The following is a 15,368-nucleotide window of genomic DNA, read 5'->3' on the forward strand; positions in this document are numbered from 1 at the left end:
CCAGCTCCTTCCTCTTCCATCAGGCCAGCAATGTCCCCAGCCAAATTATGCAGTGACTTAACCCCAGCTGTAAGCTGGCAGCCAGGAAAGGAATTAGAGGTGGAAAAGAGTTAGGGAGCCCTGTTGCTTTGTGTGACAGGGAAGACCTCAGTATTCTCTACCCACGTGGGGCTGGGAGCTCACACTCTTGATGTCAATGGTGAGCCACCTCTTCAAGCCCTGAGAATTCCAAGGATTCAAAATCCTCCAGAATAACCACCTAAAAGTCCCCATCCTACGTGTTAGGGTCCTACAGATCTGCATTGACTGAGCATTCAACCATCTTTAATGCTCAGCCCCTCTGCCTATTAAATCTGGGGCTTCATCTTCGGCTCTTTTTTTCTTCACCAACTGTATGAGACGAAGGATTCTTTGTAAGGTGCCAAAGAAACCCTCTGACTCTCCCATTTAGTTTTCAATTGTTTAACTCTTCTCAGCTTTTCATTATGTGCCTGTAGGTCATCAATGCAATTATCCATTTCCACTTATCCATGTGTGGGTATACAATTATAAATGTTACATAAATATTTATCAGTTACATGTACATGATTCTCCTCTGCATACCTTCCAAGGGCCTAAATTATCCCAATAAGAGGATCATTCTTCTCCACCCACCCACTCCCCCAAGTCATCATCCATGAAATGTTAAACACGGGACCACTAGCTCATGCTGGGCTGTCCATACTCACCCATCTCCCAGGAGTGGCCCTCGTTGCCAGCTGGGTGACGGGGTGATCAATCGGTCCCCAGACTTCATCTTATTTACTCATCTCTCAGACCACCCTGGGAACAGATGCTGAGTTGGAGCTGGGAGTGCCAGCGTCTCCCTGGAGCATAGGACTTGTGAGAAGGCAGCAGGCACTTGTGGGAAGGCGAGGAGAACTCGCTGGCTACAGCGCACACCTGCTCTGGTCTCTGCCTGCCCATTAGAGAAGGCCAGCCTTGAAACGGCCAGCCTTGTAACATCACCTGAAAATGATGTGGCCTCAGCTGAAAACTGAGCTTGATTCTGAGGGAGGCTACAGACGAAGCTGTCAGCTCACCATACTCTTGGCAGCAGCGCAGTGAGTATTTTCTCAAAGAGCTGACAGGAACATCTCCAAGCAGCCACACGACGATGGCAAGACCATCTGAGAGCTGTTTCTGTGCAAGCCTGAGCAGGGTGCGGTCAAACCGTGGAGCCATCTCTCCTGTTCAGAAAGTGGTGTTGGGTAAAAGTTTACCAAGAAGGTAAGGTAGGAGGAGATTTTACAGACGGAGGGAACCAAATGTTCATAGACCAATGCAAGGCAAAGCATGGGAATATTCCAGAAAAATAGAGAATCTAGTGAAGCTGAAGCATAAATACTGGCAGGAGGTAGAAAGGGCTGGAAGGAGGACTTGCGGGGGGATGGAGGAAGGGAGGAGCCTGGGATGATCCCCTGCTTTCTAGCTGTTCTCCCTCTCCCAAAAGACAGTGGCCCACTTTCTCCTCTAGCAATTTCCTCTTCCCTGTGACCTACGGTCTCTTCCCTTCTGGCCCAGGTCCCTTACAGCACCTTATGCCATTAGACATTCCTCATCCACCAACCACCTAATGTATTAGAGTGGGAGACGACACAGGAAGTAGTCCTAGAGGGTCCTATAGAGGTCCCTATAGAGTCTCTATAGATGCTGCCAGGCATTGCCCTGGGGAGAGGGGGGCCAGCTTACTAGCTCAGCCCCTTTCTAGACCATCACTTAGCCCTGAGCTGTGGGTTCTTGGTCCTATAGAACTGTGTAAGTCCAACAGGTAAGGCCCTCCCCAGGCTGCCCAGACCCACCTCCCCCTCTGCTCACTGTTTTCCTTTCTTCAGCCTCACTGAGCCCACACTCTCCTCTTGTGATTTCCCATCCCAGGGCCCTCTCTCTGCTTGTAATGTCCAAATCTTCAAGGCCCAATTCAAATGACACCTCACTAATTTCCCCAACTGAGTCTCTCTGTCCCCGATCTGTACTGGCTTCCCATGTGGTCCTCTCCATTCCCAGCTCTGTGCTGGGGACCTATTATGCATTCTTGCCAGATGTCAAGAACCCAAAGCCAGGCAGGAACTTGCTCAGAGTGGGGGAAGGGGAGTGCACAGGTGGGGGCCAGTGCAGAAAAACAGGTCCAGGCCTCTCAGGGCAAGAGAAGCTGAGTGTCAGTGGCTCCGCCACCACTACTGCCCATCCAAAGACATGCCCAGCCCAGTGCCACCCCCGTGGGTCTTAGTATCGACAGGGATCAGTGCTCTCCCCTCATTATTAATCACTGCAACCAAGAGACAAACACGCCACTAGGTCACACCCTTCCCATGCAGGGCTTACCAAATCCTCCCAGCTGCCTTCCCACTGGCCCCCGACCTCACCGTCTTCTGGACTCAGGGTCCCAAAGGATGTGCCTCAGTGTCATTCCAAGGAGCTCACTCACCAAGGTTTGGCTCACAGCCTCAGGGAGTGACAAGGCCCCAGGACATCCTTGCACCTGAGGATAGCAAGTGACCACGTTATGTGAAGTCAATACTAAAGTGGGCTCAGGAATTTATCAGAAGGAAAAGTAGAGAAAAACAGATTGTGACTGAAAAACACACACCTAGCATATTTGCAGCTAGGTTCTTTCTTTGTTCTTACAGAGGGGAAAAATGCAGAAATAAACAGATCTGTATGGGAAATCCTCCTTTAGGACCACAGATAGGAGCCCACATGAAGTCCATACTATAGCAACCTTGGGCAGGTTATTACTCTGGGCTTTGCTCCCTCAGTCATAAAACAGGCATCAAATGGAGTTTTGGGAGGACTAAGTGAGTTGATGTATATGTAAAGTGTTTAGAACAGTGCCTTGGCACGTAATAATTACCATTATTATTTGTGAGAGCTTTCATAGGATGATTAGAATTGCGGTAATGTGTGTGTGTGTGTGTGTGTGTGTGTGTGTGTGTGTGTGTGTTGACATTTAATTAAAGGCCCAGAAAGGTATTGAGAGCATTCGCTGTCAGATGGAAGGGATGATTTAATCCACTCTAGCTTGGTGCAAACCATGAACAATTAAACAGTAATTGAGAAGGTTAGCAAGAAAGATAATTGAGCACTCTGGATGTTTGTGTTCCTTACAATTCTGTGTGTAATGATAGGTTTTTATATTTAGAGCAGAAAATTATATACTTTCTAATTTAATGAAAAGTAATTTGTAATTTAAATGAAAATCATATTTGGTGAGGTCATGGGTTGTGAGAAATAAATGAGTTCAGAAAGAAAAAAGGATGAAAAAAATTGAACGTATAGCAGGAACCCAACTACATAACGTTAAAGCTCCTGCATGTAGATCTGTAAAGTACAGCTCTAGACTGGCTGGTCTAGAGCTAAGACTCATAGATATCAAGAGTCATCTATCTGACTTCTCGCCTACAAAAAGATCTACTTAACAGAAAGGCTGAGAGACTCATAATGGTTAATTCTACATGTCAGGGTTTTTTTAATTTTTTTAATTTTTATTTATTTATGATAGTCACAGAGAGAGAGAGAGAGGCACAGACACAGGCAGAGGGAGAAGCAGGCTCCATGCACCGGGAGGCCGACGTGGGATTCGATCCCGGGTCTCCAGGATCGTGCCCTGGGCCAAAGGCAGGCGCTAAACCGCTGCGCCACCCGGGGTTCCCTCATGTCAGGTTTTTTTTAAAGATTTTATTTATTTATTTATTCATGAGAGACACAGAGAAAGAGAGAGGCCAGAGACACAGGCAGAGGGAGAAGCAGGCTCCATGCAGGGAGCCTGATGCGGGACTCGATCCTGGGACTCCAGGATCACGCCCTGAGCCAACGGCAGGTGCTAAACCACTGAGCCACCCAGGGATCCCCTTATATGTCAGTTTGACTGGGCCACCAGCACTCAGAAATTTGGTTAAACCTTACTCTGGGTATGTCTATGAAGATGACATGAGCATCTGAGTCCACACACTGAGTAAAGCAGATTGCCCTCCCCAATGTGGTTGGGCTCACCCCATCCATGGAGGCCTAAATAGAACAAAAATAAGGAAGGATTCACACTCAGCCTGTTAAGCTGGGACATCTGTCTTCTCTCCTGAGACTGAGACTTACATGATTGATGCTCCTGGTTCTCAAGCCTTCAGACATGAACTGGAACTACACTACCAGCTTTCCTGAGTTTCCAGCTTGCAGATGGAGATCATGGGACTTCTCAGCCTCCATAAACACTCAAACTGATTCCTCATAATAAATCTCTATGTGCATACATATGCATATAGTATATATAGTTTACCATGCCATATCTATAGTATGGAATAGTATATAGTATATATGTATAGTATAGAGTATGCTATATATGGGGGGGTGTATATGGGTATGCACCATATGTATATCTATATAATACTATTGGTTCTGTTCCTTGGGAGAATCCTAATACACTTGTGTATCTGTGTGTACACATGTGTATACAAACATACATGTAAAAATATATACATATATGTACATGTTATATTATCATTGTTAAGGTGGAAGTCTAAACATTGGTAGACATTATAGGCAGGACAAAATGGCTGGCAAATGCTAAAATGTGCAGATAAAATAGGTCTCCTCAGAGAGAATTTCCCACGATGGAGAAAAAGACTGGCAGAGCCAACCAGGCCTGAAATGATCCCCAAAGGTTTTTAGTGCAGCATTCATGACACCTGATACTCAAATACACCCCAGCTCAGTCATGCCGGCCTCAGGGAGATACATCAAGACAAAAAAGTCTGTGCAGAATAACTGAATTGATGGTCCACAAAACTTCTATGATGTTTGGGGCCCTAGCAACCCCTCACCCCCAAAGAGACAGCACAGGCGAGGAAAGCTCTTCCTATCACTGGTCAGAGAATGAATCTGCTTGTGGCAGGGGCCGGTGCCCAGCCCCCTGCCCTGGCAGTAGCCTTCTGACACAGAGGGCACCAGGATAGCTGTGGCTGTGATGCCGGCCATCAGATGGCAGTAGAGGAGGTGTGCCTTGGCATGGCAGCCTGGCCAGAGCTCCCAGGGCCTGCAGCCACTGGATCAACACGCAGAAGCAGCACAACAGCAGGGGGAGGCCATGCCAGGAGCCTAACCACACCCCTGCCCTTATAGACACTGGAAGACCAAGGGAACGGGAGCTACCCCAGGGGCTCAGAAGGGTTGGGAACTTGGCTGTCAAAGGTGGTGAGCCTGGGTTTGTATTCACTGGCCAGTGAAACCTGGTGCTCCAGTTAGAGCAGTGATAAATGATAATAAGGACTGTCTAGCACTGTCTGCTGAGTCCTGCCTGTGTTCCAAGTCCATCCCATGCGTTCTCCTGCCAAGGCTGAACAACAGAAGGAAAGCTCAGGGTTGAGGCAGGGAGTGAAGCCACATTGTGAAAGTATCACCCTATCCTGGGGCCCTGCTGTCAGAGAGGACCCTAGACAGTCCTCCACTGCCTGAAAGCAGACCTGGCACCCTCACGGGTCCTGTACCCTCCTGCCTTGTGGGCTGCAGAGCTGGGGCTGGTGGGCCTATTCTGGCAGTTGAAGGATGCACGTGCCTCATAGGCAGACTCACTCACATTTTCGACAGGTGGCCAAGGCATAGGCCCTCTCATGGGACACCTGACTCTGGGACTGGTCACCCATTACATTGAGCTCTACTAGGCAAGGATGGTATCCCAGGCCCTCTTTCTGGCCCAGAAGCTCCTCTTCCTCCCAAAACCACCAACAGGGCAAGGCCAGAGGTAGTAGCAACAGATATGTGTGGAGGGACCAGTGTAGGTGGGAGCAGGCCCTTGCAGAGGAAGAAGGCCCACTCTGCTCTACAACTCATCCTTCATACCTGCTAGAGTGATTTCACCTTCTGACTCCCAAAGCTCAAGCCATACTGCTTCAAACAGTAGACAGGAATTAGTGGCTTGGATATCCAAAAGGTCTAGGGCAGGGAGAATGTCCACAGGACTTTGATCCCTAGGCCTCTACTCTGTTTTCCAGCATTTCTTTTCACATGTGGCCATCCCTGCCACTCACATTTTGAATAGAATAATTGAAAGGGAAAACCCCTTCCCTATGTCCCAGCATTGCACCTATCTATCCAACAGCATTAGCTAGAGCTGGATCCATGCATCCCTCTTTTGTGTATACACCTACTCTTTTCTGTCTCCAGACTTTTTGTCTGATTCTCAAAAGAATCCAAGACCCCAAGGAGGCTACAAACCATTGCCCAAGGTGAAAAAAAAAAATTAGTTCATCATAATTGTCCTTAATTCTAAACGCTGAATAAATGTTCAAAATCTGTTTATAATTGTAAGAACTTGGATGTGGCAAGAGTTCATTCCTAGGGAGCCCAGAGAAATTCTCAGAGCACTGAAAAGGCAAGAACAGGGGGCAGTGGAGCTGAGGGAAAACAGCTGAACACATGACCAAGTAGACTTATTCCTCTTGGGTCTCGGCTAGCTTTGAATGTGAGCAAATGCTTAAAGAGGAAATATTCAAAATAGTTATCAGAGCTCATTTATTATTTGTGCTACTTACAATACATAATTATTTCTGTTTCATCAGGAACATTGTAGGGACAGAATAATTCACAACTTACCTTTCTTGTCATGTTTCTGAAACCCTAAATTGAAACTCCCCCTGAAATACAAATTAAAGTCACAATGAGATACCCCTATACATCTGAGTATCTAAAATTAGAGAGACAGGGGTGGCCCAGGTGGCTCAGCGGTTTAGCGCCACCTTTGTACCAGGGCCCCATCCTGGAGACCCAGGATCGAGTCCCACGTCAGGCTCCTTGCATGGAGCCCGCTTCTCCCTCTGCCTGTGTCTCTGCCTCTCTCTCTCTCTCTCTCTCTCTCTCTCTCTGTGTGTGTGTCTCATGAATAAATAAAATATTTTTTTTAAAGTAAAATAAAATTAGAGAGACGGGATATACCAAATGCTATACCAAAGGGAGGCCATGGAGCAACCCAGACTCTCTATGTTGCTGGCAGGGATGGAAAATGAAACAATCACTTTGGAAAACATTTGGAGGTTTCCTCAAAAATTAAACATTACACTTAACCATCTATCCAGTCATTTCACTCCCAGGTATATACATGGGAGAATGGAATGTCTCTACAAAGACTTGTACACAAATATTCACAGCAGCTTTATTTGTGATAGCTAAAAACTGGAAGCAATCCAGATGTCTACCAGCAGATGAAATAATACTATTCTGCAATGGAAGGGAGGGACCGATACACATAACTGCATGAATGAATCTCAGAATGATAATGATGAGTGAAACAAGTCAGACAGAAAAAGAGTATATACCGCATACTTTCATTTATATAAAATTTTAGAAAATCCTAGCTTCTCTATAGTGACAGAAAGCAGACCCATGATTGTCTTGGCGCAGGAGGGAGAGGGAAAATAAGAAAGGTCCACAAGGAAACCTAGAGGGTCATGGATACATTCATTATCTTGATAGTGGTGATGCTATCACAAGTACGTCCAGATATCAAACTCAGCAAGCAGGAGCGCCTCGCAGCCAGCCTCGACCCCGCCCACCGGCGGGCGCAGGACCGCCTCCTCCCCGCCAGGGCTCTGCGTCCCACTGCCACCCCTGGCCCCCAGCTCCTCCTGGCGGCTCTCCCTCCCTGCACCTCCGAGCCTCGCAGTGCAGTGTGACAGGATGGCCTGATCTGTGCCCCACCGCCACGCAGTGGTGAAACTAGGTGATGGGCATTTAAACAACCCCTTGGACTCTGCAGTAAGGCACTGTGGTACTTCCCATTTTGTGAGCACGTTAAAAGTGGCATGAGACCCGGCAAGAAGGTGTTGGTAGTGGGCATCGTGGTCCTCAAGCCTCAGAGCTTTGCCATCAGATTGACCTGTGGGGACTCTGAAGAGCCTTCTGCCAATGTGACAAATTTTTTTTAGATTTATTTATTTATTTATTCATGAGAAACAGAGAGAGAGAGAGAGAGGGGGCAGAGACACAGGCAGAGGGAGAAGCAGGCTCCATGCAAGGAGCCCAACGTGGACTGGATCAAGCCCTGGGCTGAAGGCAGCTCTAAACCACTGAGCCACCCGGGCTGCCTGAATGTGAAAAAATTTTTTTAAAGATTTATTCATTCATGAGAGACACACAGAGAGAGGCAGAGACATAGGCAGTGGGAGAAGCAGGCTCCCTGCGGAGACCCTGATGTGGGACCCAGATTCCAGGATCCCAGGATCAGGCCCTGAGGTGCTCAACCACTGAGCCACCCAGGCATTCCCAATGTGACAACTAAACACGAAACTGTGTTCATAGACCAGTAACTACTCAGAAAGTCTTGTATATCTGAGGAACAGTCAGCCATCCCTTACTTTCCACTCATCCCAGACCAGCTATTCAGGGTGGAAATTCTTTGTGAACACCCATGTTTCAGAGTTTTTGTGGATGGGCACCAACTTTTTTATTTTTACCACCGCATTCAAGCATCATCTGCAGTTGAGGCCATAAAGATAAACAGGGACTTCTAGATCACTAAGCTTGGCTGATATCATTTAAACCACCTTTGTTTCAGATAGGATGAGGTGCCACAACTATCTGCCTGTTGGTCTGGAAGAAATGTCCTTGCAAGATCTGGAGACTTAAAAAGAAAATAAAAACAAAACGCAAGTTTCACTGTCTTTCTGTGCAGTTTAAACCCAAAATGACAACTTCAAATTGTGGTTTGCCCTTAGGAAACTGTCAGAACAAAGACACTGAGCCATTATTTCCAGAACAAAGTGGTACATTTATGCTAGATTTTATTCCGACTAAACTAAAAAGAAAAAAAAACCTTATCAAATTGTACACTTCAATATGAAGTTTATCAACTATCTGTTAAACCTCAATAAAGCTGTTTTTTTTTATTTTTTTATTTTTTTTTTAAAGCTGTTTTTTTTTAAATTTTTTTTAATTTATTTATGATAGTCACAGAGAGAGAGAGGCAGAGACACAGGCGGAGGGAGAAGCAGGCTCCATGCACCGGGAGCCTGATGTGGGATTCGATCCCGGGTCTCCAGGATCGCGCCCTGGGCCAATGGCAGGCACCAAACCGCTGCGCCACCCAGGGATCCCAAGCTGTTTGTTTTTTTTAGAAAAAAAAAAGAACCCCAAGAGAGGGAAAAATGGGTGAGGGGCTTAAAAAGTACAAACTTCCAACTATAAAATAAATAAATCATGGGAATGACATGTACAGCATGGTGACTATTGTGAATAATATTGTATTGGATATTGGAAAGTTTTTAAGAGAGTAGATATTGAAAGTTCTCATCATACACACAAACACACGATTTGTACCTGTGTGTAGTGATGGGTGTTAATTAGGCTGTAGTGATCATTTCACAATATATATAAGTATTGGATCATGTTGTACACCTGAAACTAATATAATGCTATATGTCAACTAAATCTAAATTAAAAAAAAAAAAACCTTGTGTCCATTATACATGATCCCCTTTCCCTCATGGGACCTTGTTTTTAGGGTCTTGTTTTAAATTTCTCCCTTTTCTGCCCTTCCTCTCCTTCAATTTCAATAGTCTGCCTAAATCAGGCAAGACTCTCCTCTCTGGGCTGGGCAGTAATGTCCTTCTTACATAGCAAAGAGAAGACAGTTTCAGGACTTAGAGTCCAGTCACAGGATTAGTATACCCTATATGTCCTCTCATGGTACCAAGCAGTACCCAGATATTAACCTCAGTAATTTGGCCCTCTGCCAAAGGCCTGATTTCTTTACTAGTCTAAGCATTGTGGATCTCAGAGCTAGGATGGTTCTCCTGGTGACAGAGTATACAGACAGGAGTCTTTTCTGGAAAGCATGGTCAAGCTCTGAACAACAGCCATGTACCTGTTCCAAGGGCAGAAAGTGTTACACCTGTTATTACTTTCCCCAGGGCAAAAATTGTGTCACCTACTTGTACATTTCTTGCATCATTCAATGTCAAATGGAAAAGTGTCCCCTATTCATGAAAACTAAAAAAGCAAACAAAGATCGCTCCTAAACAAAGATGGATTCATAAGGGGGAATTACAACCATTTCCAATATACCTCTTGCTGTACACATTACAAATAGAAATAATTATTGACTCCGCTAATTGCATCTGCTTCCTATAAAAAGGAAAGATTCTGAACCTGTGGATTATCAGGAGGCCTCAGGTCCATGGAGATCTCCCAAGGTCCACCAGAGCCCCCTCCTGGCTGGTTTTCACCCCCAGCAGGTCCCCCCCACTTCTGTCTGCCACCCCCCAGCGCCCCCCACTGCCCCCCAGCCCTGCCTCCGGCAGGCTTTGGCCCTGTCCCTCCAGGGGGGCAGCTCGTGGAGGCCACCAGCAGCCTCAGGGTTGGCCTTGGGACCTCTTCTCAAGACCCTTCCTGCCACCCCTCTGCAGTCTTCACCCTTCCTCCCTCCTCTGCTCTTCAAGTCTCCTTCCCAGTGGTTCCTTATTTTTTCCCAACTTAGTAAGTAGGTAAATTCTCTCCTTGGCTGACTTTCCCTCTCTCTGTGCACAGGTTCCCAGTATCTTTTCCCCTCCCCTACTTCAAGCTTTATGTTGATCAAATGACTCCCAGATCTGCAGGGCTAACCCCAAGCTCTCTTTCTCAGCTTGAGATTCACAGATGGTGCGACTATAAATAAGGTACATTCCTAAGAAATGAAAGACAAGATATTCTTTATTCATCTGCAACTCAAAATCATGAAGGGGTCGCTCGGTGGATCCGAAACTGGAGAATTAGAGATGGGATGGGAAGAAAGAAAAAACACAGAAGAAAACATGGAGAGGAAAGCACCATGCCAGAGGAAGGGGCACCTGGGAGCTGGACGGGGCAAGGGCAACTCAGAGGGAGAACTGCCTAAAAGAGCAATGTTTGGGCTCTATTAACCAACCCCTGCCCACATGAATAGAAACACTCAGCCAGTGAGAGGCCACTGGGGCATCTCCCTCCAGGCAACTTAGTGTAGGTGGGCTTGGGTCAGAGAGACAAGGCATTGTGCCTGCCAGAAACCAGAGTCCCACACCCACCAGACCAGCCTCTGCCACAACCTGTTCCTGCTGCCCACCGTCCTCTTCCCTACCCTCGCTCCCATGCATTCCCTTCCTGACAAGCCGTACCAACACAGCCCAACTTGGCCTCTCAACCCCAAGGGCCAGCACAGGTGACAGCACCATGAAAGAAGTAGAACGGACAATAAAAGAGAACTTACAGAAGCAAAGTGTAATCATAGTGATTATAATAAAATCCAAATCCTCAGAGGAGTAAGTGAGGGTCTGGCATTGAAGAAACAAGGAGACAGGCTGTGAGGGAAAGGAACCAATGAGAACTCTTAAAAAGAAAAAAAAAAAACAATGGAAATTTTAAAAACTTAAGCTAATGGGCTGATAACAAAATAATTACAGCTTACAAAAATTACTGAACTGGCAAATTGGGCTGAGGGAGTCTTTTGGAAGAAGAAAAGGAAAATACAAATTAGTCTATTTCAGAGATTGAGACAATAAAATCTGAAGTTCTTAATATCCTTCTAATAGATGTTCCAGAGGAAGAAAACAGAAGAGGAGATTTTTTTAAAGAAATGTTAAAACTACAAAATGGAACCAAAAATAAAATAATACTGTGTTCCCATCAGTCAGTACTGACAATTTATACTGCTTTACCAGATGTGCTTCAAGTAACTTTTTTTTCAAAGAAATAAAACTACAGATAAGGCTGATGGTCCTTCTGACCCCAATTCCTTGCCCCCTCCTTGTTCCTTAGGGCAGCCATTGCCATCATGAATTTGAATATTTCTTTCCAGCCCATTATATATACAAAATATATGAGGCTTTGTAGGCAGCTTTAAACTTTACTTACATTATAGTATATGTACTAAGTTTCTGCAGTTCGCTATTTTTCACTCAACAGTATGTTTTAGCGCTCTCCAGTTAATTCCCCTGGACTGCTATAGAATCTTTGCTTGCATTACTGACTCTACCACATTTTTAAAAGAGATCTTTATTTATATATGGGCTTATGCAGTAGTTCCAAATTTTTGCTGTCATGAAACAATGAAACAACGTAATGAATGATATGTGTCTTATGCACATGAGTAAGGGCTTTCCAAGCGTATATCTGCAAGCGTATATCTAGAAGTGGAATTGTAGGGTGATAGGATATGCACATGCCCAATTTTACTAGATTCTGTCAAATTGCTCTCCACTTTATACTCCAACAAGCAGTATATGGCTTCCCCATGTCCTGACAGTCTCATCAAGACTTAATATTTTCAGACTTGAATTTTGACGGTCTAATGGATGAGAAATTAGACCTCATCATAATTTTTATTTGCACGGCCCTGATTTCTAGTAGTTTGACCATCCTTACGTAGTCTGCTAGCCATTTGGGATTCCTTTTCTGTGATTTGTCTCTTTGAATCTTTTCTTTTTTAATTATTGAGCCATTACTGTCATATAACATTATATTAGATTCAGGTGTGCAATTAGTGATTTGATATTTGTATATATTGTGAAATGACCACTACAATAAGTCTAGGTTAACTAGACTGTCACCACACAGTTACAAATATTTTTTCTTGTGTTGGAAACTTTCAAGATCAACTCTCTTAGCAACTTTCAAAAATGCAATTCAGTATTATTAACTATAGTCACCCTGTTGCATATTACATCCCAATGACTTATTTATAACTGGAAGTCTCTACCTTTTGACCACCTTCACTCATCTTATCCATCCACCTCTCAACCCCTCGAATCATTTTTCAATTCCATTTATACTGGGGGGAAGTTTGATACAAAAGTTTCTAATTTTAACACAGGCAGATTTCAATCTGATGCAAGAGTTATTTTTTAAAGAATGGATGAGTATTTGTCAAACCTGAAAAACTCAAGTCCTCAGAATTGAGAGGATATACCAAGCATTAAGCAGGATGAATATAATAAATGTCCATGTAATTGGACACATTATGATGAAACTTCCAAATATGATTGTAGGAGGGTGTTGTGTTTGGGGTAGAAAGGGCTAGTGGTTTGTACTAGTGTTTGCTGTAAGACCAGAGGAGTGAGAGGGAGCTCTCTGGCTACCAGGAGACCTTGCGCATTGGCTGGCCTCAAGTTGTCTGTCTGCCAGGCAGGGCCCTGGCTACTTTACAAATCACCAGTGCCTTTGAGCGGGTCCTGCAAACAGAATTCTGGAGACTCATTAGGGAACATGGATGGAAGGCTTTTGTTTTGTTTAAAACAATAACTAACAATTTAGACTTCACAAAATATTGTTTACATATTAGGGCAAACCATCTGAAATTGCCATTTTTGGACAGTAAAAAATGATTGAATGTTGGCTATTTCCTAGGATTCAATCTAACACACGATTTCCTTTCAGACCCTCAATTCAGGGAGATACACATTATTATTAACTTTTTTTTTTTTTTTTGCAGATGAGCAACCAGTGAAGCAGGGAGCTTAAGTCTACCAATGAGGCCTTGTAACATCTCACTGATCCAAGTGAGTGTGGCTCCATCCTGCCACCAGGACTCTGGTGGGAAAAACTCTGGGGGCAGCACCGCCCCCACCTGGGCAATGGGAAAAACACTTCATGTTCTCTCCGCTAGGAAGACTGTGCCTGTCATGGAGGCCAGCTCTCTTCTAGGGAGATCAAGATCATGATAATCAGTGGCAAGAACTGTCTCTAGCCAAAAGAAGTTGACCCTCACATTCCGACCACATGCTTCAGACATAACCTATGAGCTGGAGAGATGTGTCAGGGCCAGAGGGCACGGTGAACTGGAGCCTGTCCTGTGAGTGAGTGGAGAAGGGGGGCTATGGTTGTGTGTGTCCCATGGCTAACCACCGAGCCCCAACAGAGCCTTTCACCAAAAGCATTCCAGGAGGGACGCTACTGCCTGGATGACAACTCTAGCAGGCCTGATATCTTTCTTCTTGGGACAGGGTCTGTGGTTGCAAACAGTCTCAGTTGAGACCTGAGAGAATACTAATGCAAGGTATTCATCAAAACTCTAGACTTATTTTTACCTTCAGTCCTCTCCTCCCCCAGCCGGGGCCTGCCCAGCTGGGAGCCTAAAGTGGGGACAATGTAGAGGAGTTGGCTTCTTCTCTCTTTTTCCACCCGGCCTCCCCAGCCAGTTGCCATGGCTACGGCTGCTGGCGGTCTGTGGGAGCAGTCGGGGGAAGGGGCAGCAACAGCTGTACATTGACTTCAGGCTTTCTTGCCAGACAGATGTTAAGTTCTGTCTCTTTCTCACCGAGTGCTTTAATGCCCTCTCCAAAGCTTCCCCACTCGGCCTCTTTCTCCTGAAGCTCTCTCTAACCTGGGGATGCGTCTCAAGTTCAGTCTCATTTCAGGTAGTCATCTGAGATCCTCTCTGCCTCTGGGCATACAGCTCTGTATGCCAGTTCTCATACCCCATGGCTTCTGTATCCCCCAAAACTCTGGGTAGTAGGCTGGTCCCGACATGGTAACAGCAGCCCCACTAAAGCAGCTAGTGGGAGCACCTTCCAGGTCTCCCAGGTAGGACCAAAGCCCAGGCAAGCATGCCTCAGCTGCAGCGGTCACACACTGTGCTCTCAGGGGAGCACCTCCACCCATACTCACCCTCGCTAGATCTAAGGTATGGGACCAGGAACTCACCCTTTGCAAGGTGGCACTCCCAGACACAGCTTTCTTCAAGGAGATCCCCCATCTCCTCTCTCTCTACCTTCTCAGAGTCTCAACATGAGCAAGGGGTTTCAAAAGTCTTGGAACAGAGTTTGGTTATTTCCTTAGAAAATCTCTCCATGAGGTAACATGGCATCTCACTTTGGATTTTCACAACCCTAATACATATTAGTGCCTGGTAAAAATTTTCATTTTAAGGCCCTGTTACCTTTATATACATTAATTCTTTATGTTCAGTAAGTACAGATAGTAGTTTCCACTTTAAAGATAAGGAAAACTCATCTCTAGGGCTTAAAGATCTAATGCCAAGGTCACCCAAACAGCCAGTGATGGAACTGGGATTCCAACCAGGTCTGACTGGTGTCATCTGGGAGGTGTGTGCTCACTGGCTCTGAGCCCAAGCCCAGATGAAGAATTTGGAGACATAGAGGAAAGTGCTTCCTTCATTTAGGACCCAGGCCCCAGGTCCTCACAAGAGGCTCCTACCTACTATAGAGCTGATGGAGGTCAGCTCCCTGCCCACATTGTCACGGGACACATTCTGGGACCTAGTTTCAGAGAGAGGGCTGGGAGGGCTTGGGTTATGGGAGAGACCAGTAATTATACTGATCTGGCAACTACCCCATCTCAATGTGACTTTGACTCGAAGTAGGGTGCCAGGAGAG

General features: G+C 45.6%; 1 pseudogene; it reads left to right on the plus strand.

Annotated features, from left to right (window-relative positions):
- The first annotated feature begins 7,704 nt into the window (after positions 1-7,704).
- Positions 7,705-8,555, plus strand: LOC121477293 (annotated as a pseudogene).
- The last annotated feature ends 6,813 nt before the right edge of the window (positions 8,556-15,368 follow it).

The sequence above is a fragment of the Vulpes lagopus genome, chromosome 17 (genome assembly GCF_018345385.1).
Source record: "Vulpes lagopus strain Blue_001 chromosome 17, ASM1834538v1, whole genome shotgun sequence".
Taxonomy (NCBI): Eukaryota; Metazoa; Chordata; class Mammalia; order Carnivora; family Canidae; genus Vulpes; species Vulpes lagopus.